The 24,829-nt window shown below is 42.0% G+C and overlaps 1 long non-coding RNA gene across 3 annotated transcripts in view; it reads right to left on the reverse strand.

Moving 5' to 3' along the window:
* LOC147359371 (uncharacterized) overlaps positions 1-24,829 on the reverse strand; it is a 119,852-nt gene that overhangs the window by 19,595 nt on the left and 75,428 nt on the right. The window contains exon 3 of one of the 3 annotated variants that reach the window (XR_015140749.1): positions 24,452-24,582. The exons of the other annotated variants lie outside the window; for them this stretch is intronic. This is a non-coding gene — a long non-coding RNA (uncharacterized LOC147359371). Of the gene's footprint in view, positions 1-24,451; positions 24,583-24,829 lie in introns of those variants that run through there. 3 annotated transcript variants of the gene reach the window in all.

A 24,829-nucleotide genomic window follows, 5' to 3' on the forward strand; every position in this document is an offset into this window, starting at 1 on the left:
CCTGGTGTCAGGGGTGTCCCTGGGGGGCTGGCCATCTAGTGAGAAAACAGATAATGTGAGAAAATGCAGACTATGATGAGGGCATCACTGGACTGCAAGAATACTGGAAATCTAGGGGGGCAACTGTGGCAAAGAATTTTAATTTATGATGGAAGCCCAGAGGCGAGAGTGGTGAGTGTTGGCTGCGGAAACAGGTGTCATTAAAGGGATGACATTTTCACTGGCCTGAATGAAATAAGAGAATAAGAAGCTGATAGGGCTTCCCAGGTGGCATTAGTGGTAAAGAACCCACCTACCAATGCAGAGACGGAAGAACTGTGGGTTCAATCCTTGGGTCTGGAAGATCCCCTGGAGGAGGAAATGGCAACCCATTCCAGTATTCTTGCCTGGAGAATCCCCATGGACAGGGGAGCCTGGCAGGCTATAGTCCACAGGGTCAGAAAGAGTCAGACATAACTGAAGCTACTTAGCACATAGCATTCAGGCTGCTAAACCTAGACTCCAGTCCTCCCCAGATTAACGAGAGAGAGATGTATAATAACTGTGGCTGGGACACATGCAAGAGGTGGTTGCAATAACCCAAGCAAGATGGAAGGAGGGTCTGTCCTAGGACAGCCCTGGGGATGGAAACTCAGAACCCACACAGCAGGTGTCCCAGAGGCGGGGCAAGTCTGGGTATGTAGGGCCAGCTTCCAAGGTTCTCTTGCTGACGCCCTCCCCCACCTCCAGTCAACACTGGAAAGGATATTGTTGGATCCAGCCAGGTATGAAGTTGTGTAAAATCTAGTCAGGATTATAGCTAAGGGGAAAGTGTTGGTTCTTTCTAAATTTTCTCTCGTGTGTGTGTTTGTGTGTGTGTGTGTTTAAGGTGTTGGTTCTGTGTGTGTGTGTGTGTGTGTGTGTGTGTGTGTGTGGAAGGTGTTGGTTCTTTCTAAATTTTCTAATCCAAACCTGGAAGACTTGCTGTTTGTGAGTGTGTGCATGTGTGTTTTGCACTGACTTGTTTAAAGGAGCCAGAATTGCAACCAGGTTTCCCTGATGGTTCCAAGAAATGCATCAATCAGGCTGAAGCCCTTTACGTGTAATTGAGAAAATGGCAGTTTTCCATTTCAAAATGGGGGGTGAGGTATTGGCTGAAGGAGTTTTTAAAGAAGCTAAACCCTTCTGTGGAGGCCCTTACTATCATCCTCTAAAAACATAACCTGGGTGGGAGACAGGGGACGGGACCTTTGTAATACTGTAAGCAGATGGATCACTGGGTCCCCAGAGACAGAGAACTAGGAATGGCTTTCTTGACAAAAGAGGGCCATGTTGGTCTCAGCATTTTGTGACGTAAGCCCGGCCACATGCTTGACCCTGAACAGGTCTCAATGATCAATGATCTTAAGGGAATGAAGGAACAGAGAAAAGGCAGCCAAACAAAGTGCAGTGACAAAGCAGAGTCCTACGTCTCCTCAAGGGATATACAGAAGAATATATCTGAATTCTTGAAGGTACTAATGCCCTCGTCCATGGGGAAAGGACAGAATGATGATGTTGACCCTCCTGATCTGAGGCAACTAAAGTCTGAACTCTGTAGATGTCTGCTCCAGTTTTATGCTGAATTCTGCTCTGCTCAACCCCCTTCATGAATATGCATATACTGCCCAAACCCATTCATGAACATGCATGGACCCTTAGCGTAAAATACTCCCCTGTTTTGCTGTGCAGGGAGGCCCTGCTTTGGGAAATATCCCCAGGCTTCTTCTTATTGGCTGCAAGTAATAATAAATCCCTCCTTTTTCCCTTCTTTGGTTTGATTGTGTCTATTGGCTCAACACCCAAGAAGAGGCAAACCCAGTTTTCAGGTAACATCTCCAGGAGGACAAGGGTCCCCACAAATTCTCACTCCTTGCACCTCTCCTTAAGGAACACTGCATCCTCAGGGATGAACCAGGTACCCAGAGGGTGCTCCAAGGTCCTTAAATGCAAAACCCCTCTGACAGTGTCCCTTGCATTTCCCTGTTTACAAGCATAGAGCTCACCTCAGACAGATGGCAAAGTACTAAAGAAGAGGAAAAGACAAGAGAAGAAAAACCAAGACAGAGTGTGAAGGAGGAGAAGGGGAGGGTTTGTTGGGTCAACTAGGACGTTCAAAAGAACTAAACCATTGAACAGTACCCCCCTGCACTTGCCCTCGCTTTGCTGTGCAGGTCTGGACAGCTCTCCCACCCCACCCCCCACAAGTCACAGGGATCAAAGGCTCTGTGAGCCCTGGACAGCCCCTGGGGTGAAGGAAGAAGGGGAGAGGAGGTTTGAGTAGAAGAGGCCTCTTTCACCACTTCCCACCATGCTCCTGTCTGTACCAACCTCTCACTGAGAAATCACCACAGGCCCCATCACCTAACCAACTCAGTGGTTCAAAAATACCAAGGATTTTGCAGAATTTCCATTCTTCTCCAAGTAGTTAAAATGCAAGCAGGCGGGTGCCTGCGCTGATGGAGGAAGCCCACGCCCTTATTGGAACAGTCTTGTTTTGAAAAACTTCTGCCCTCTGGAGTTGAAAGCATTTCTTGGCCCGGTGCAATCAAAAGGTGACAGGATCACTCCAGCAACGCTCCCAGCCCGACCTTGATATTTATTTGCAAAGCCTTACAGGAAATCAGTGCTACGCTTTCCATGAAAAACAAAGGGAAATGCAGGAACCAGGAAAAACAACAGACTGCTCCGAACAGCCTAACATCAACAGACTTTAAAGAAAATGAGATGCTGAAAAAATAGTTCCCTTTGGCATGTAATCTTTCCACATGTACTGAAGACCCACTGTGTGCCCAGCCTGGAGCAAGGTGCTGACAGAGTCTTGGCTCTGAGAAGGTCATAATTCCCAGGGTGGGGTTGGGGGGCTGCTGAGATAAAGGTGCTGTTGGGTGATTTTGACTTGAACAGTAAGGAACTGGATTGAGGCAGGAGATAGAAGGGCCTCAGGCTGAACAAAACCTCTATAATAGCAGGATGATAGAGGAGGCTGGAATTGACCAGATAAAAGACCATATATTCCTCATTCTCAAAGTTAAGGAAACCACCCTGACTATACATGTGCTCCTTGGAGGTCAAAAGAGAGTTGGAGAGGCGGGGGGCGCCACCTCATAGTAAGTGATGCAACTACCCATAGATCTCTTCTCTAGAATCCATCTTGGCTAAAGATGTGCACGCAAACACAGGAGGACCTTGTGCATGCCAAGTCACTCAGTCATATCCAACTCTTCGAAACCCTATGGACTGTAGCCCGCCAGGCTCCTCTGTCCATGGGATTCTCCAGGCAAGAATACTGGAGTGGGTTGCCATGCCCTCCTCCAGGGGATCTTCCTGACCCAGGGATTGAAGCCATGTCTCCTGCGGCTCTTGCATTGCAGGTGGATTCTTTACCTGTGAGTCACTGGGGAAACCCCATGGGTATTTATAAATGTGCACAAATAATTCATAGGAAGTAACTTCCTAGATATATAAGTGCAAGGTTAACAGGTATGACTATTTAATGCAATAAACTTTGCCAAATTATTATGCAAAAAAATTGCACTACTTTTTACATTTTCACCCAAAGTATTGTGAAATCTGAAAGGTCCTGTAGACTCTCAGAGCCCTGCTCCCAGAGATACTGCTGCCATAGTTCTGAGGTAGTATCTAGAATCCACATTATTTAAAAATTCTGCAGGTATTTCTAACATTTTCCAGCTTTTGTACTCAAAAAGTACAAGTAGACATCAAATTGTGTATTATCTAATTGCAACAAAAATCTAAAAACTAAGGATATTGTTGACAAAAGTTGAAGCCCTAAATAAACAGAAGGATGTACAATGTTCATAAATTAGAATACTGAATATTAGAGAGAGAGAGAACACAGGCTGACTGCTAAAATAAATAAGAGCAAGAAGATCTATACTAGCAGTTGTCAAAAGCAGTCATAAAGCTATATCAATTAGTGTGGTATTGGCACTAGAATAGACAAGGAAAAATGGAAAAGAATAAAAAAAAAAAACTCTATATATTCTGTCACTGATGACTAGGAGACTACAGTACAGTAAAGATGATTAAATAAATGGTGTTGATCAAAAAATTTTATCTCCCTTAGGGGAAAAAATGAAACAACCCTAACTCTCACCATACACAAAAATAAAATCTTGAGATGTATGTCCAAGTTTAAATTGATACAGATATTAGAAAAATACATATAAAATATATTTATGAATTCCAGACAGATTTATTAATAAGACACAAAAAATCATTAACCGGTTCAAAAATTATAAATTGGACTAAATTAAATTTAAGATATTCTGCTCAAAGCATAGTATTGAAAGAATGAAAGGGCAAGCTATAGTGAGCAAAGATTCTTACAATACATATGTCTGATAAAGTACTCATAAAGTGAATATATAAAGAGCTCTTATAAATCAATATAAACAAATAATAAATCTCAAGATAAAAAAAGGGTAAAAGATTTGAATGAACATTCCTTATAAGAGGAGATCCAACTGACTGGCACTGGGAATTTGCTGTGTGACACAGGGAGCTCAAATCAGGTGCCCTGTGACAGCCTGGGAAGGGTGGGATGGTGTGGGAGGTGGGACGGAGGCTCAGGAAGAGGAGGACCTATATACACCTAAGGCTGACTCGTGCTGATGTAAAGCAGAGACCAGCACAATATTGTAAAGCCATTACTCGCCAATTAAAAATAAATTTTAAAAAAGAGGATATCCAACTGGTTGATAAATACATAAAAAGTTGCTCAACTTCATTTTTTGTCAAAGAAATGCAAAATGGTAATGTGATACCTTTCCATTATATTAGAATGGCTGAAATGAAGAAGAGATAATACAAGTGGGAGTATACATTAGTATAGTCTCTTTGTAAAACTGGCAATATCTGCTAAATCTGATCAAGCTGCACTCCTCTGCATTACTGGGAACATACTCTTTATGCCATTTATTCTGTATTATCTGTTGCCTTGACATTTCTTAACCCCCTACCCAACATTTCAAACCTCTTAGAGTGAAAACAATTCCTCATCTCCTATCCCAGTAGAGTATCCAGGCCATCACAGGGTAAATATTCAGGAATATCAGTGGAAAATACTGTTAATTTGTAGTGTAGCTCAACAAGCATATTTTAATGTTACCCCAAAAATGCTAATCCATTATTTCATTTTCTTTGATATCTTCTCCATATCAAATATACTAGTATCTTAGATTTTAAATAAATAATCTCTATACAACTCAATTTCTGGGCATATATTCAGAGGAATATTATTTATTGATTTATTTATTCACCAGAAGTTGTATTAGGCATAATGCAGCTGAGATGCAATGGGAACCAAAAATAATTACCTGGCTGGACTAATCATGACCAGGGCATAAAAATGAATGCTTGGGTTCTGGTTCAAGATGGCGACACAGGGGAGCCTGAACTCATCTCCTCCCATGGACACCCTGGATCTGCAGTACATATGGAATAACTCCCTCTGAAAAAGAAGCTAAAACCTAGCCGAGCAACTCCTACACATTGGGTGAATGAGAGAAGTTCCCCATCAAAGCAGGCAGGAGAGGCTGGGACACAGTCTCTCCATAAATCCCATTCCTGGCACAGCAACACACAACTGTGGGAGTTCAAAACCTAAAGTATCTCCCTGAGGAGTAAAGGATTTGAACCCCACAGTGGACACCCCAGCTTCTAAGACCCGAATCTACCTTTGAAAGCCAATGGGGGAGGGGACTTCCCTGGTTGTCCAGTGGCTAAGAGTCCACGCTCCCGATGCAAGGGGCCCAGGTGCCATCCTTGGTCAGGGGACTAGATCCCACATGCTGCAACTGAAGATCCTGCATGCCTCAACAAAGACCAAAGATCCTGTGTGCCACAACTAAGACCCAGGACAGCCAAATAAATATTAAAAAAAAAAAAAAGACTAAAAAACCAATGGGGCCTGTGTCCATGAGACTAATAGGCTATAGCCATCTGAGAAAGAGTTGTTAAAGGACTCACATACAGACTCATCCACCCCAGGGCTCAGTGCAATAGCAGCCCTTCTGTATGTTAGAAGTCAGACTCTAGGTTAAAGAGGCTCATTCATGAATCTTAAGCCTTTAGCCTGAGCCATCTCATTTAATGCACATCTAGGGGCCTGCTGGCTGGTAAGCACCATTGTGGTGCTCTCTCTCTGCTATGCTCCTGACTGCAAATATCTTCTGGAAGGGAGAAAATATGCATCTGGTATCCTGAGTTTTAGGCCTGGTGCCCAAATTTGGGATCTGCTGCCCAGAGAATGCCACTTAATCACTTGGCTCTGGATCCTGGATCCCACAGGACAGTAACAATCGACAAGACAGCTCTTGGCAGACTACCATCTCCAGGGTACTGTACAGGCAGAAGACTGAAACACACCTCTGTGAAAGAGACCTTTCTGCATGTTCACAAGTTTTGGCTTGAAGGGAAGCCTTCTGGTTTGGCATATGTATCTTGAGGCCTATGGAGGTGCCCTTGGTAAACAGAGGCCAGTGGACACATTCTTTCTGCACTCTCCAGCTCACCTCAGTCCAGCTCACTAGTATATCCAGAAAGGAGCTTACATCCTTGTCTGGTGCCCTGATTTCTGTGGCTGCCATCAGAGGAACCTCTATGTTGGAGGAGACCAGTGGGGCCATGGGTCCCACAGGACTGGAGCCAATGGAGAAAGAGTTTTTAAATGGCTACCGCCTCCCACCTTCCAGAGCACAGTAATAAGCAACAGACCCAGGACTCAGTCTTTCTAAGAAAGAAGCCTATTATCTTATAGCTGTAGACTGAGGGACAAGCTTCTAATTAAACCTATATCTAAGGGCTGACTAAATCCCTTCCAGAGATCTTGGAGGATGGATGCTATCTTTGTGCTATCCCCCTGCTATGCTTGAGGGCACCAGTATCTCCTAGAGGGGAGCTTTTATACACATCTGGTACCCTGCTTTTTGCAGTTTCCACCCAGAGGATACTCCTTGATCACCGGGCTCTGACGGCCAGGCGGGCTTGTGTTCCTGGATACCACAGGACTGGAAACCCAGTTCTTGGCTACTACCCACAGGGCATAGCACAGAAAGCAGACAGAAACACACACCCAGTCTTTCTGCAAAAGAAGTCTATTTGCTTGTCTTAGAGCTTCAATCTGAGGGGCAGACTTCTGGTTTGGTACACATCTAGAGCCTGATGGAGATGCTCTCAGGAAACACAGGCCAGTGGACACACTCTTTTCTCTCTTCCTCTGCCTCAGTATACCTTGCCAGTATCTCCCAGAAAGGCGCTTATACACTCATCTGAAGCCCCAATTTTTGCAACTGTCACCCAAGGGACATTTCTAGAATGCTTGGCTCTGGTGACCAATGGAGCTTACACTTGTGGTCCCATAGGATTAAATATACTTGTATTCTTTAAAAGGTGTTGCCTGAAGTTCAGGCTTCCTGTCAGTCTGAATCTCAGTGCTAAGATCTTTCCTTTAAGATCACTTGTAGTTCTTACAACACCCTTAACTGCTGGGAGCCACTAAAAATAAAATAGGCCTCTTAGACGGTTACAAAGGTTTGACAGACAGCTAAGAACCAGCTAAGACAGCTAAGGATTGAATGATAAGATGTATCTCCTACACAAGGCTAACCCTTCAAGGCTGGGAGAAGTGGCTCTTTCTTCTAAGGCATAGAAACCAATACAGAATCAAACAAGGTGAAGGAATAGAGGAATATGTTCCACAAGATAAAACTTTAGGGGGAAAAAAACCTTAATGAAGCACAATAATTTACCTGATAAAGAGTTCAAAGTAATGTTCATAAACATTGAAAGAAGAATGTATGAACACAGTGAGAACTTTAAAAAAGAGATAGAAAATATAAGAAAGTACTAGTGATAGACATCAAAGACCCAAAGAAGATGATACTGAAAAACACACGAGAGGGTTTCAACAGCAGTCCAAATAAATCAAAAGAAACTACCAGTGGATTCAAAGACAGGACAGTGGAAATCACCCAAGAGGAGCAGCATAAAACAGCAGGAAGAAAACAGAATGAAAAAAGTGAAGATCATTTAAGGGACTTAAAGGACGGCATCAAGCAGACTAACATTCACATAATAGGGAGCCCAGAGAAAGGAGAGAGAAGGAGAGAAAGAAGCAGACATCTATTTGAATACATAATGGCTGAAAACTTCCCTAATCTTGGGAAGAAAACAGACATCCATTTGTATATATTTATGCACACAACACAAGAGGAGCTAAATATATAAAGCAAACATTTACAGACCTAAAGAGAGAAAAAGATGGCAAAACAATAATAGGGGATTTTAACACCCCACTTACATCAATGGATAGGTCACCCAGACAGAAAATCAATAAGGAAACATTGACCTGAAACAACATATTACACCAGATGGAGTTAACATATATATTATACACAGAACATTCCATTCAAAAGCAAAAGAATGCACATTCTCCTCGAGTATACATGGAACATTCCGTTTTCCAGGAGGGTTCATATATTACATACAAAACAAATCTTAACAAATTTAAGACAATTGAAATTATATCAAATATCTTCAACAACAATGGTATGAGACTAGAAAATCAATTACAAGAAGAAACCTGGAAAATTCATAAATATGTGGAGAAGAGACATGCTACTGAACAACCAATGGGTCAAAGAGGAAATCAAAAGATAAATTAAAAAAGAGACAGAGGAAAGTGAAAATATATCAAAACATATCAGATGCAGTAAAAGCTGCTCTGAGAGGAACTGTCATAGGGATAAATGCCTACATCAAGCAGCAAGAAAAATCTCAAGTAAATAACCTAATTTTGCAACTCAAAGCACCAGGGGAAAAATGACAGCCAAAGCTAGTAGAAGGAAGGTAGTAACAAAACTCAGAGCAAAAATAAAAACATTTGCTCTTTGAAAAGATAAACAAAATTTACAAATCTTTAGGTAGACTCATCAAAGGGAGGGTACTCAAATAAAATCAGAAATTAAAGAGGAAAAGTTATGAAACTGATGAAGAAAGCAGAGTAAGAAGACCCTAAGCTCACTTTCTCTCATGAGCACACCAAAAATCACAAATATATATGTAGCAATTAATGAAACATACCAAAATCTACCAGAAAAGACCTGCTACAACTAAATATATAGTGAAGAAACCAAAACAACACAGGTAGGAGGGAGGAGATATAGTAGAGTCAAGATCCGTACCCCTGGGTGGGAGACCCACAAATAGGCGAAAAATTACAATAGCAGAGGTTCTTATCAAGGAATGAGGGGCCAAGCCCCACATTAGGCACCCCAGCCCAGTGGTCCTGCACTAGAAAGATAAGCCCCAAGAAAACTACCACAAAGACACCGGTGCTGGCAGGTGCTGTTTTGAACCCTCCTTCTGTCTTGCGAGCTGGGGGACCCCACCCCACCCCCCAGTCTGTCTGCACCAGTATGGGGATGCCTCAGGCCAACACAGGACCCCACCAACATGATAGCAGGCCAGTACCAGACCCAGGACCATCTAGTCCTCAGCCCGTTATCAGACCAACACCAACCCCAAGATACCCTGGACTCCTCAGCCAGCCACCCTGGGACCCAACTGTCACGAGCAGGACAGCACAGCTTTGGGACACCCCACAGCCAGCTGTGTCAGGAACTGGCCCCACTCACTAGCAGATCAACACTAGAAAATCAATCCTATTTACAACTGCAACAAAAAGAATAAAATATTTAAGAATAAATTTAATCAAGGAGATGAAAGTCCTATACACTAAAAACCAAGATATTAATGAAAGAAAATGGAGATGAAACAAAGAAATGGAAAGATATTCCATGCTCATTGATTGGAAGAATTATTATTATTAAAATGTCCATACAACCTGAAGCAATCTACAGGTTCAGTGCAATCCCCATCAAAATTCCAATGAGATTTTTCACAGAAATAGAACAAGTAATTTTAAAACATTTGTATGGAAACACAAAAGACCCTGAATAGCCAGAGCAATCTTGAGAGAGAAGAACAATGATAAAGGCATCATGTGCCCCAATTTCAAACTGTACCACAAAGCTATAATAATCAAAATAGTATTGTACTGGCAATAAAAACACCATAGATAAATGAAACAGAATAGAGAAGCCAGAAATGAATCCACACTTATCTGGGGAATTAATCTATGACAAAGGAGGCAAAAATATACAATAGGAAAAGACAGCTTCTTCAACAAGTGGTTTTGGGAAAACTGGACAGCCAATGGGAAACAATGAAGTTGGACTACTACTTTACACCATACACCAAAATTACATCAAAATGGATTAAAGACTTGAATGAAGGACCTGAAACTATAAAACTTCTAAAAGAAAACATCGATGGTAAACTGCTTGACATCAGTCCTGGCAATGAATTTTTGGATTTGACATCAAGAGCAGAGACAGTAAAATAAAAAATAAACAAGTAGGACTAATTATAAAAGTAAACAAGACAAACTAAAAGGCTTCTGCACAGAAAAGGAAACCATCAACAAAATGAAAAGGCAACATACTAGTGGGAGATAATAATTATAAATCTTACATGTAATAAAAGGTTAATATCCAAAGTATACAAAGAACTCAACTCAACTGAGTTTGAGTTCTGATTTTTAAAATGAGCAGAGAATATGAATAGACATTTTTCTAAAGAAGACACAGTTGGTCAATAAGTACATGAAAAGGTTCTCAGCATCACTAATATCAGGGATATGCCAATGAAAACTACCATGACATATCACCTTATACCTTATCACCTTACACATTCTGATGCCTTAAGTCAGAATGGCTATTACCAAAAAGAAAATAACAAATTTTGTAGAGAGTGTAGAGAAAAAAGAAAGGTTGTACAGTGTTTGTAGGGATGTAAAGTGGTACAGCCACTATGGAAAATAGTACAGAGGTTCCTCAAAAATTAAAAACAGAACTACCACATGGTCCAGCATTCAACTTCTGGGTATTTATTTGAAAAATAAAAATCACTAATTCAAAATGATGTTCATTAAGCATTATTTTCAATAGCCAAAACAACAGCTAAATGTCCATAGATGGGTAAGTGGGTAAAGAAAATATGGTATAAATACACACAATGGAATATTTAAAAAAATAATAAAATCTTGCCATTTGCAACAGTACGAATGTACCTTGAAGGCATTGTGCTGTGTAAAATAAGTCAGAAAGAAAAAGACAAATACACTATGATCTAACCTATATGTTGAATCCCTCCTACCAAAAAGAAAAAACCCCTGAAAATACAACCAAACTCATAGATACACAGAACAAACTGCTGGCTGCCAGAGGAGGGGTTGGGAGTGAGTGAAATAGGTGAAGGAATCAAAAGGTACAAATTTCCAGTTATAAACAAGTCACGGGGATACTATGTCCAAGGTGGTGACTATATTTACTTATATTGTACTCTGACAGTTGCTGAGTGAGTGCTTCTTAAGAGTTCTCAAGAAAAATAAATTTGTAACTATATGCAGTGTTGGATGTTAACTGGACTTACTGCTGTGATCACTTTGCAATACATACAAATATCAAATTATTATGTTTTACACCTGGAACTAATACACAGACATACCTCATTTTACTGTACTTTATTATACCTTGCAGATAATTGCATTTTTTACAAATGAAGTTTTGTGGCTACCCTGCATTCTGATAGCTCAGTTGGTAAAGAATCTGCCTGCAATGCAGGAGACCCCAGTTCGATTTCTGGGTTGGAAAGATCCCCTGGAGAAGGGAAAGGCTACCCACTCCAGTATTCTGGCCTACAGAATTCTATGGATTGTATAGTTGGATGGGGTTGTAAAGAGTCAAACACAACTGATCGACTTTCACTTTGCATCAGACCATTTTCCCAATAGCATTTTTTCACCTCATGTTTCTGTACAACACTTTGGTAATTCTCACAGTATTTCAAGTTTTTTGGCTATTACTATATTTATTATGGTGATCTGTGATCAGTGATCTCCAATGTTCCTATTGTAATTGTTTTGGGGTGCCACAAATCACAACCATATAAGACAGCGAACCTAATAAATATTGTGTGTTCTGACTGTTTGACCAACTGGCTGTTCCCATGTCTCTCCCCGTCTTCTCAAGCCTCCCTATTCCCTGAGACACAACAATATTGAAATTAGGCCAATTCATAACAGTGCAACAGCCTCTAAGTGTTCAAGTGAAAGGAAAAATTGTATATCTCTCACTTTAAATCAAAAGCTAGACATGATTAATTTTAGTGAGGAAGGCATATCGAAAGCCAAGATAGGCTGAAAGTGAGGCCTCTTGTGCCAGACAGCCAAGTTGTGAATGAAAAGGAAAAATTCTTGAAGGAAATTAAAAGTGCTACTCCAATAAACACAGGAATGATAAGGAAGTGAAACAGCCCTATTGTTGATATGGAGAAAGTTTCAGTGGTCTGGATAGAAGATCAAACCAGCCACAACATTCCCTCAAGCCTAGGCCTAATCCAGAGCAAGGCCCTAATTCTATCCAATTCTGTGAAAGCTGAGAGAGGTGAGGAAGCTGCAAAAGAAAAGTTTAAAGATAACAGAGGTTGGTTCATGAGGTTTAACGAAAGAAGCCATTGTCCATAACATAAAAGTACAAAGCAAAACAGCAAGTGCTGACACAGAAGCTGCAGCGAGTTAACCAGATGATCTAGCTAGGATAATTCATGAAGGTGGCAAAAACAGGTTTTTGATGTACATAGAATAGCCTTATTATGGAAGAAAATGCAATCTAGACTTTCATAGCTACAGAGGAGAATTCAAAGCTTCCAAGGACAGGCTGACTCTCTTATTAGGGGCTAATGCAGTCAGTGATTTGAAACTGAAGCCAGTGCTCACTTGCCTGGGTGTGTGCTCAGTCACTAAGTTGTGTCCCAACTGTACAACCCCACGGACTGAAGCCTGCCAGGCTCCTCTGTCCATGGATTTCCCAGGCAAGACTACTGGAGTGGGTTACCATTTCCTTCTCCAGGGGTTCCTCCTGATGCAGGGATCAAACCCATGGCTCCTGCATTGCGGGCAGATTCTTTACCACTGAGCCACCTGGGAATGCTCATTTACCATTCCAAAAATCCTATGGCCCTTAAGAATTATGCTCAATCTACTCTGCCTGTGCTCTATAAATGCAACAACAAAGCCTGGATGACAGCATATCTGTTTACAACAGGGTTACTGAGTATTTTAAGTCCACTATTAAGACTTACTGCTCAGAAGAAAAGATTCCTTTCAAAATATTACTGCTCATTGACAATGCACCTGGCCACTCAAGAGCTCTAATAGAAATTACAAGATTCGTGTTGTTTTCATGCCTGATAACACAACATCCATTTTAGAGCCCAAGGATTAAGGAGTAATTTTGACTTCCAAGTCTTACTAGAAATATATTTTGTAAGGTTATAGCTTCCCAGGTGGCGCTAGCGGTAAAGAACCTGCCTGCCAACAGGAGACATAAGAGACCCAGGTTCAATCCCTCCATCAGGGAGACTTCCCTGGAGAAGAGCATGGCAACCTGCTCCAGTATTCTTGCCTGGAGAATCCCATAGACAGAGAAGCCAAGCGGGCTACAGTCCATGGGATCTTAAAGAATTAGACACGACTGAGCAACTAACACACCTACACAGATTCTATAGACAGTAATTCCCATGATGGATCTGTGCAAAATAAACTGAAAACCTCCTGGAAAGAATTTGTATTCTAGATGCCATAAAGAACATTTGTGATTCATGTGTGTGTGTGTGAGTCATTCAGTTTTGTCTAACTCTTTATGACCCAGTGGGCTGTAGTCCACCAGACTCCTCTCTCCATGGGATCTTTCAGGCAAGAATACTAGAGTGGTTTGCCATTTCCCCCTCCAGGGGAGCTTCCAGACCTGGGGATCGAACCCAGGTCACCTGCATTGCAGGCAGATTCTTTACCATTTGAATCAGCAGGGATTCATGAGAAGAGGTCAAAATACCAACAGGAGTTTATTTCCACTCTCATGGATGACTTTGAGGGGTTCAAGACTTCAGTGGATGAATTAACTGCAGAAGTAGTAGAAATAGCAAGAGAACTAGAAGTGGAGCCTGAAGCCATGACTGAATTGCTGCATTATCATGATCAAACTTTAACAAATGAGGGGTGGCTTCTTATGGCTAAGCAAAGCAAGTAGTTTCTTAAGATGAAATCTACTCCTGCTGAAGATGCTGTGAAGACTGTTGAAATGACAACAAGGGATGTAGAATATGACATAAACTTAGTAGATAAGACAGCTGCAGGGCTTGAGGGAATCGACTCCAGTTTTGAAAGAAGTTCTCATGTGGGTAAAATGCTATGAAACATCACTGAATGCTACAGAGAAATCTTTCCTCAAAGGATGAGTCCATCGATGTGGCAAACTTCACTGTTATTTTAAGTTACTGCCACAGTCACCTCAACCTTCAGCAACCACTACCTCGATCAGTCAACACCACCAATACAGAGGCAAGACCCTTCTCTAGCATAAAGGATTACAACTTGCTGAAGACTCAGATGATGGTTAATGTTTTTAGCAGTAAAGTTATTTTTGAATTAGGGTATGCACATGCTTTTTTCCTAACAGCTTATGATTACTATTTACCCTTGTCATTAAGCACTTCCTAAAAACCATTGTTTAGGGCAGCATGATGGCTCATTTTATGAGCATGTCCTCTTTGTCCAATGCTGTGCTGAGCACTGTAGCAGCTGTAAGAATACTGGAGAGGGCTATTTTTCTAAGAGCTAGACAAGGGGGTTCTTTCATTTGATCATTACAATTTAATGAGTACTGTTGTTAATTCTAGTATTCAGAATTAAAAAAAAATTCCTAGTTGTAGAAATGTACAGTATTTGCCAAAGGTCACAGAGCTGGTAAAGAGTAGAACAAGAATATGAACTTAGAAAATCTGACTCCAAAGCCTACCTACTTAACTACTATATTATGCCACCTCCCACTTACCCCAAATGGACAGGAATGGTTGATCGTATGCTCTACGCCAGATACTAGCACTGATTAATTACCTGCATTAATTTATCTAATTGCCACTACTGCTTCATGATTGTCATCTTTTTACAGAGGAGAAAGCTGAAACCTAGAGAGAGTAGGTACTGTGCTTAAGATCACACAGGTAGAAAGTGGTGGTCTTGGGTCGGAGCCCAGGTCTCTGACTCTAGCCCTGTACTTGACTGCTCTTCTCTACTAGAGCTTAAAACACAATCTCACTGCCACGTTCACTGTCATGAAGCTTCTCTTTTGTTTTTTTCTAACAGTTTTATAGTTTGAGCTTTAATGTTCTGATCTACTTTGAGTTAATTTTTGCATGTCATGTGAGGTAAGTGTCTAACTTCACTATTTTGCATGTGGATATTCAGTTTCTACAGCCCCATTTCTTAAAAAGACTGATATTTCTCCAATGGTCTTGGCACCCTTATTGAAAATCACTTGACAGTATATGTGAGAGTTTATTTCTGGGCTCTCTATTCTATTCCACTGGTCTATACTTGTGTCTTTTTGCCAGTACCATGCTGTTTTGATTAGTTTATCTTTGTATTAAGTTTTAAAATCTGGAAATATAAGACCGACTTTTTTTCAGGATTTTGGGGGGCTATTAGGGGCCCCTTGGGGCTTCCCTGGTGGCTCAGACAGTAAAGCGTCTGCCTACAATGTAGGAGACCTGGGTTCGATCCCTGGGTCGGGAAGTTCCCCTGGAGAAGGAAATGGCAACCCACTTCAGTACTCTTGCCTGGAAAACCCCATGGATGGAGGAGCCTGGTAGGCTATAGTCCATGGGGTCGCAAAGAGTCAGACACGACTGAGTGACTTCACTTCACTATACTTCACTTAGAGGCCCCTTGAGATTCCATATGAATTTTAGAATAGATTTTTCTATTTATGCAAAAATAATTCATTGGGATTTTAAAACAGTCCACAATAAAGACATGTAAATCAATAACTATAGTAAAATGCTGTGAGTGTTGAGAACCACTAATCTTTTCCACTAAACTGTATGCATTTCAAGGGTAATTATTTCATATGTATCCCCTCAGAATATATTACTGAATCATGTGCTGGGTGGAACTCAATTAATGCCTCTGAATGACTCAGGATTACTGAGCATCAAATACTTATTTCCTTGTCTGATAAGAGCCAAGATGTTTTAATAACTACACAGAGCAAACTGAAAATTAGCCAGATTTCTTCTCCATAAAATAAAACAAAGTGGAGTCCTGACTGGGACAAACACATTGTAATTTTCATGATTATATCAAAGCTTTGAGGGATGCAAAATCAAGTGTGTGGAATTTTTTTCTATAGTTTAAAATCAGTAGAACCTCTCTCCTCCCCTCCCCCAGCTAGCCGTAGTTAATGAAATCTAAAGGTGATATATAGATGGAGATCTTTATCTATTCTCTATATACATCTCTTGACCATCAAGGGTAAGTGGTTTATTATTTCAGGGGCTATATTACTGGCTGCATGCTTATTACAAATGCTCAGGTTTGGACAGAGTTTATTCCATTTATAGCATTAGTACTGTTTTTTAAGTTTAAGTAAACAGATTGAGGAATTGAAGGTCGCATAGTAATGCTGTTATATAATGTAAAAGTATGGAACCTAAACTACTTCCTTCCTTCTGCGGAGTCTGATGAAACTGCCAGTTGTTGATTTTAGCACCAGAAACTCTTGGCCTGCAGAGCACAGGAAAGACAGAAGAAACGGGTGCTTTGATGCTTCTAGAATTAACCCAAGAGGCCTTGTAAACCAAGACAGCAAAACTGCCCTTACACTGCCAGCCCAGGCACTGTCTCCTCCGTGCTTCCTTCTCTTAGCAAACCAAATTCCTAGAGCTCATGAAGAAACAGCCCAACAGTGGTGATGTGTGGGGAGAGAACTCACTTTTATCTAGGCCAGGAGGGCTCCACCTTTTATGGAACATAGACCTCTTTGAAATCTGATGAAATATATGAACCCTGATTCCCCCACCCAAACCCAAATGTAAACATACTTGCAAAGTTTTACATATGATTTCAGGGGGCTCACAGACTAGAACTTCTGGTCTACTGAATGCCAACTTTGTCCTACCTACTGTGCTAGGTGAATTAATACAATGCCATATACATTAATCTGGCAAGTGATGATGTTTGGGTCCAAGGATTAAAGGGAAGTGTTAGAGAATAACAGCTTTGCTGGTTTATTTTAATTGACTTGCCAGGAAAACAGCCCCAGAAATTGAAGAGTGAGCACAGAAAAGAGACTTGCTAAGTCACTGTCTGGTAAAGAATGTGGACTTTCCCAATAAGAGGTGTGGCCTTTGCCCTCAGTTCCTGGTAGGGAATTGATGTCATCTGTGATAGGCGGGTCTTTGTTCAGGGAGAAAGCTGGCCACACCAGATGAAAGGTGGCCAGCTCACACCTCAGATTACTGTGTATTTCTGACACACCCTAATATCTGGCGTGACCAGCTTTCTAAAAGAGACCAAACATGTGCTTTTGAGTGAAGGCTTTAGATCATGCAGTTGACCAGGAGGTTGAGATCAACCGTGTGGGCAATCACTCAATCATACCTATGTAATGAAGCCCTGATAGAAACCCCGAACACTGAAGTTCAGGCGAACCTCGCTGGGTGGCAGTGTTCCATGCAGACTGTCACATGTTGACGCCCAGGAGTGACACATTCTTGAGGATGATGGAGGCTTTGTGTTTGGACCTTCTCAGACTCTGCCCTACGCATCTCTTCCTTTGACTAATTCTAGTCTGTATCCTTTGCCTGTCATAAGCCACAGCTGCAAGTATAATAGCTTTCAGTGACTTCCATGAATCTTCAGCAGACTTGGCAGTCTGAAGGACTACGCCCTAACCTCACAATTTGGCTCTCTGTGTAGCCACTTTCAAGCAGAGTTCAGCAGCACCCAAGCCCTTGGCCATTGGCTCCCCCAGGTTAGCTATAAGTTGTTGGAGGATTTCTAGACCGTCTATTATTGGGCAAATAAATGAAAACTTACTAGAAATTCAAGAGAGGGATATTTAGGAATGAACAGAAGAAGTGCCAGGTTTTACATGGAAGAATAGGTATTTTATGTTACCTAAATAAAATCATGATTATTACAAAGAAATATCACTAACTAAAGTCTGAGGACTAGTACTCGGGAAAGATAACGAGAAAAAAAATTACACCAGTTGCTGTAAGATAATGGAGACTAAAAATAGGGCTGGGACTTCCATGGTGGTCCAGTGACTAAGATTCCATGCTGCCAGTGAAGGCTGTGGGGCCAGGGTTTGATCCTAGGTCAGGGAACTAGATCCCACATACTGCTACTAAGAGTTCTCATGCTTCAGCTGAAAGATTCCATGCCACAGTGAAGGTCATGTGCTGCAACAAAGACCAGTGCAGCCAAATAAACATTTTTTAAAAAGAGCTAGCCGCCCTAACCCAGCGGGCTAGATCTTCCCATCCTGGGTCTGCCATCAGAAAGCAGGCACAGCATGGCTGGAATGATGGGGGTAGGGGGCTGGCACAAGATCCTATGGGGCATACGGCTGACCTGTGGTTTAAACTCAGGCCCATTCGGTGTAAAAGCACACAGCAAGTCCAAAGTGCACCATGCCACAGCGCGGGGGCAACCTCAGGCAGGGCTCAGCATCCGGAAGGGCGAGGGGTTGGGGGCTGAGAGGGGAAATGAGCACATCAGTGGAGGAGACCCACATCAGCCAAGGCAGACCTCAGCACCGGGGTTTCAAACACACCACAGTTCCTCGACAGGATGCGAGGGCATGGCTGAGAGTGGGACTGGGGTAGGGTTGCCTCTGGGAGAGATGGAATGCTGGACCAGATGAAGAGAGGTAAAGCCTAGGTTTTTATGGATGTGGGAAATATTTCCTGTGTTTTCCTTTGATCCCACCACCCCACCAAGGCGAGGGGAGCGCAGGGGGGCTCTCTCTGTGCTCTCACTGGTACCTGAAAGGAACTTCTATTTTCTGAGCCGGTATTAGTGAACACATGATTCATAAATTCTGTCTCTAATACGCACCTAGACTAGTTGGTGGCTTTAATACAGAGGCCCTGTCTCTAATTCTGTAAAAGAATAGAGAAATAAACTTGTCTTGTGTGTGCTGTGTACATAGTCACTCAGTCATGTCTGACTCTTTGTGACCCCATGGACTGTAGCCCACCAAACTCCTCTGTCCATGGGGATTCTCCAGGCAAGATTACTGGAGTAGGCTGCCATGCCCTCCTCCAGGGGAATCTACCCACAGGGATTGAACCTAGGTCTCCCATGTTGCAGGAGGATTCTTAACGATCTGAGCCACAAGGGAATTATTCATCTCCTCAGCAGCAGCTTCCACTTTTTCCATAAAGAACCAGGGAGCTGACTGAAGCACCCAGCAAGACTCTGGAAGTGACCAAGGGAAACAGCAGCACCGTACCTCCAAGCTCTAGGACAAACTGCATGACTTTTTTTTTGATTCAGCCTCTCTTTATTCTGAAATAATTCAGGAAAAAGCTCCAATCACATGGAACAGGAATGCAATACAAGCTGAACTCTGATCTGAAATTCTGCTAAGGTGCAATGAGGATCAGAGAGTAAGGTGGAGGGCTTCCCTAGTGGCTCAGTGGTAAGGAATCTGCCTGCCAGAGCATGAGACACAGGTTCAATCCGTGAGGATCCCACATGCCACACAGTAACTGAGCCCGTGTGCCACAACTACTGAGCCTGTGCTCTAGAGCCCAGGAGGCCACAGGCTAAAGCCAATGCTCCGCAACAAGAGAAGCCACTGCAACGAGAAAGCCATTCACTGCAACTGGAGAGGAGTCCCTGTTCATCACAACTAGAGAAAAACTCACTAGCAACAAAGACCCAGCACAGCCAAAAATAAATAAATAATAATAATAAAAAGTAAGGTGGAAAGGAAGAGAGTAAATCAACCCAACCTCAACAGGAAGAATGAATGTGCCAGGAAAAAGAAGGAGGCAGTATAGGAAGGGATTTGGGTTCTGAGAGACCATTGTCTCCTCTCATTCCCTGTGGGTTCTTTTGGGCCTCAGTTTTCCTGTCTGTAAATGGGAATAAAAGTATCTACCTCAGACGACACTATTCTGGATGAAGAGATTTAACAACCAAATGATAATGAGTAACTTTGTGTGGATCCTGGGATGAACAAAACAGTTTTAAAAGATACTTCCAAGACAATTCAAAAAAACAAGAAGAAAATGGACTAGGTGTTAGATGATAGCAAAGAATTATGATGTTTATCTTTTGAAGAACATGTCGGTTTTTTCAGAGAACACAGATGTAGAGGTAACAAGATATGAGTTCTGGAATCTGCTTTTAACATCCTTAACAAGGAAGGGAGAGAAGGAGGGAGTCTGAATTTTCAAAGGCTTCTTTGCAGCTCCACCCAGCTGTAAACAGCCAATTCATCCAAAGTGGCCTCCTCTAAAACACAGGCACATTGAACACCCAAACCTTCCTAAAACAGTCTTGAATATGAGCCACACAAGATGCTTGGCTCCTAGTGGGGGCTACCTATAGGTATTACATATTCTCAAATCAATCACTTGACGTTTTTATGGCATCACAAAATCTACACCTTTGCTCCAGCCTAAATCAACAACAAAAGCATCAGCCACGACTGCGTATATTACAGGATCCTTGTAAATCAGCAGTTGCCTTTAGGCTCGAGGGACCTCCAAATCTGACCAGCTGTTCAAAACAGTAAAATCTCATTAGCTCAACGTCCAACCACTCAACAGTGAAGCTGACTTCAAAGTCACACTCTGCCACCAAAGAGAGAATAACCAGGAAACTCCTGTATTTATAAGCTAATTAACAAGCTGAGAATCCGATTTCTTCTCAATAGGAAAGAAGGGAGCACATGCTATTTAAGGGCTGTTTTTTATCCTTTTAATTATTTCTCCCCTTTCCTTTTATGAGAACACTTTTTTTTGGGGGGGGGGAGAAATGGTAGGACTACTGCTTGATGTTGACTGTTTTGATCCAGTGAAAAATTCCAATCAGTAATCATATTTGACTTGGGCATCGGGCTGGGAGAAGATGGCATTAACTTTCATCTCTGGTGAATAATGTTATGGAAGGAGGCTTATTGTTTATTGGTATTTAAGTGAAATCCATTCTATAATAGCCATCTTTCTCAAATACATCAGCACTAAAACCGCTGGTTGGCAAGTACCTGAGATACAAAATCTATCCCAATATCTATCAGATGGTGAAAAAAGAGGGAAAAATCTCTGTGCGCATGTGTGCGTTTATTAATTTTATTTTTCTTATATTGGGTGGGGAATTGGGGATGCTGAGAGAAGCGATTTACAAAGCCCAGTTACTCTCTGATCTGATCCTTGACTGCTCTAGGCAAGACCTGCCACTCCTGTTGTCAGTGAGCACCAGATGTTTTTAGTATTTTGTTACTGTTTTACAGATACCCGGAGTCTGAGGATTATGCATATTCTTATTTGCTTGATGCTGGGTTTATGGGGGGCATGATGGTGAGCGAGAACACTGGGTGAAGGCAGGTGGGGGGGGGTGGTGAGCTTGGCCATTTCCTACCACTTTTGGCCAATGATAAGCTTTTACATGTGTCAGAACAGCAAAGCTCACTGATGGGAATCAGAGGCTTGGGACTGAGATGTGGTACCAGGGTTCCAGTTGGCACATTGAGGGATAGAAGCCAACACCTTGCTGGACCAGTAAATCCTTCCCCAGAAGTAATGCTGCCACATGCACAGCCTGTGCTTATGTCTTATCTCTTTTACTGTGTGTGCCATCATAATCCATTACACCTCTTCCAGAAGCTACACTGGAAGATAACAGCTATAAAGTCGAAAAGCATTATCAGTCATCACATCACTGTCATTTTTTTCAAAGAACCATGTCAATCTCTAATTACTTTCATGGTGACTTTTGGAGAAGGCAATGGCAACCCATTCCAGTATTCTTGTCTGGGAAATCCCACGGACAGAGAAGCCTGGCCGGCTACAGTCCGTGGAGTTGGCAACGAGTCAGACACGACTGAGCAACTAACACTTTCACTTTGAAAGGGAAGTTGAGTGCCAGTAACATTTTTTCTATTCAAATCAAACACTGCTTCACTACTGTATGATCTCATGACTTAAAGTTTCAAGAGAGCCCTAGTTTTCCTGGTGGCTCAGCTGGTAAAGAACCCACCTGACAATGAAGGAGACACAAGAGAAGCGGGTTTGATCCCTGGGTCAGGAAAATACCCTGGAGAAGAAAATGGCAACCCACTCCAGTATTCTGGCCTGGAGAATCCCATGGACAGAGGAGCCTCATGGGCTACAGTCTATGGGGTTGCAAAGAGTCAGATGCAACTGAGCACTCACACACAGTTTTATTAACTCTTACAAGAATACCTCGCTATACTGTGCTTTGCTTTACTTCAACTTCACAAGGACTGCATTTTTGTTTGTGTTGTTTACAAATTGAGGGTTTGTGCAACCCTGCATCAAGCAGCTCTGTTGGCACTATTTTTCCAATGTCATCTGCTCACTTTGTGTCTCCGTGTCACATTTTGGTAATTCCTGTAACATTTCAAACCTTTTCATTATGGTTATAATATTTATTAGGGTGATCTGTGACCAGTGACCTTTGATGTTACTACTGCAAAAAGATTATGGCTGGCTGAAGGCTCAGATAATGGTTAGCCTTTTTAGCAGTAGAGCATTTTTAATGAAAACCTATGCACTTTTTAGACATAGTGCTATTTCATACTTAACAGACTGCACTAAAGTGTATACAACAGTTTCACATGCATTGGGAAACTGATAAATTCGTATGATTTGCTTCACTGTGATATTTGCTTTAATGCAATGGTCTGGAGCCAAACCCGCACAATCTCCAGGTCTGTCTGTGTATCATTAGTGTAAGAACAGCACTGTCACATAGTTCCAATAAAAGTCCATGTAGCAAAACTACGGTTTTTCCAGTAGTCATGTATGGACGTGAGAGTTGGACTACAGAAGGCTGAACACCGAAGAATTGATGTTTTCGAATTATAGCGCTGGAGAAGACTTTTGAGAGTCCCTTGGCCTGCAAAGAGATCAAACCAGTCAATCCTAAAGCAAATAAACCCTGAATATTCATTGGAAGTACTGATGCTGAAAAGTCCAATACTTCAGCCGCCTAATGTGAAAAGCCAACCCAATGGAAAAGCCCCTGATGCTAGGAAAGATCAAAGGCAACAGGAGAAGAGGCCTGCAGAGGATGAGATGGTAAGATAGCATCACTGACTCAATGGACACAAATTTGAGCAAACTTGGGGAAACACTGGAGGACAGAGGAGCCTGGTGTGCTGTAATCCATGGGGTCGCAGAGTCAGACTGGACTTGACAACTGAACAAGTGCTGTCACACAGTGGGAGCTCAAAAGATGTCTGTTAGGTGAATGGATACGTGAAATCAATCCATTTTACCTCTTTGATAGCAATGGAAAAGCTGTCTCCCATTAGATTCACAAAGTTGCACGTCTGAGAATAAATTTCAGTCCCTCAGACTTTTCTTCATTCCTTTTCATCATGTTTCTCTCGGATCATAAAATTCCTGCATTTTCCAAAGGTGCCACTAATTTGTTTGTCGCATGGATGCCAAACACACTTGCCAAAAGGGAGTAAGCAGGAATCCTGCCATGCCATGTTCTGTATTCTTTAAAAGCACGGAAAGCCACTGTCTAAGAATTAAACTGACAAGTCCTGTGGAACAATCGGCCCTTACTGGCAAATCTTCCAGATCACTAGACTGGTTTTAGAAACCAGACCAGAGACAACACACACATACAAAACCCTGCCAGATTCTCACACAAGGTTTTAACATCACCCTCCATATTCTGGGACAGATGAAAGGGTAATTGGAGGCCTGTGGAAAATATGAGTTTTTCTTTGCTTCTCATATATCCCTTCACATTCTAGAAGGGAAGGAAATGACTTATGTAATGTTATGATAGTATTAAATGACTATTGTTTCCATGCTTATGTTAACTACCTCAGGCAGGTCGGGGTATGGGTTCTGGCTTACCCGTGGAGAGAACCACACAAGTCAGAAGTGTGTTTCAGTTTTCTCCCCAAAATGAATGGAGCAGCAGCAATGAACACAGACTTTCAAAAATCAGAGGTTCTGCTCTTCTGGTCCAATGATGTGCTTAACAGGGAAGAGGAAATGAAATTAAGCAAAAACAGGTTTCCAAAAACAGCGTCTTTGCCAGCCAAATCAAAGTCCAAAAAAATGTTAACAGGCCATGATTATATCCTTGGAAAGGGATGATCCAAAACATGATCCATCAGGAAAAAGACAGTTGAGTCCAAGGTATTCCTTGAAAGGGAATCCCGGTAGGATTCGAAGTACCTCCAACCTTCCTCATGGTGGAAAACGTAGCCCCTCTTCTCCTCAGTCTAGTCCATGCATCCACCATGCCAAAACCCCACTGCAAAGCCACCTCCCCAGCCTGGTAAGACGAGAAGGACCCAGCAGAGTAGGCGGCCACAGTTCTAAGTTCCAAATGTGTCCTGCAACCGTCTAAGGAAAATTAAACATTTGGTTACTAAGCTCTATGTAAGCATGCTTCCAGATGGTTAAGGCGCTCCAAAAAATGAATTGACACTTTTTCTCACATGCTTATTCTATTATGGCTAATATTATGTCATCACCCATACACTTAGGCTCTGGCATTTATTTGTACACCTGGATCCTGCTGGTTATTTCCCAGAATTAACATCTTTCCTTATGCCTATTTTTTTTTAATGCACACCTTGGCTTTTCTGCT

This window comes from Bos grunniens, chromosome 14 (assembly GCF_055505025.1).
Source record: "Bos grunniens cultivar Pamir isolate PY7600 chromosome 14, Bosgru_T2T1.0, whole genome shotgun sequence".
Taxonomy (NCBI): Eukaryota; Metazoa; Chordata; class Mammalia; order Artiodactyla; family Bovidae; genus Bos; species Bos grunniens.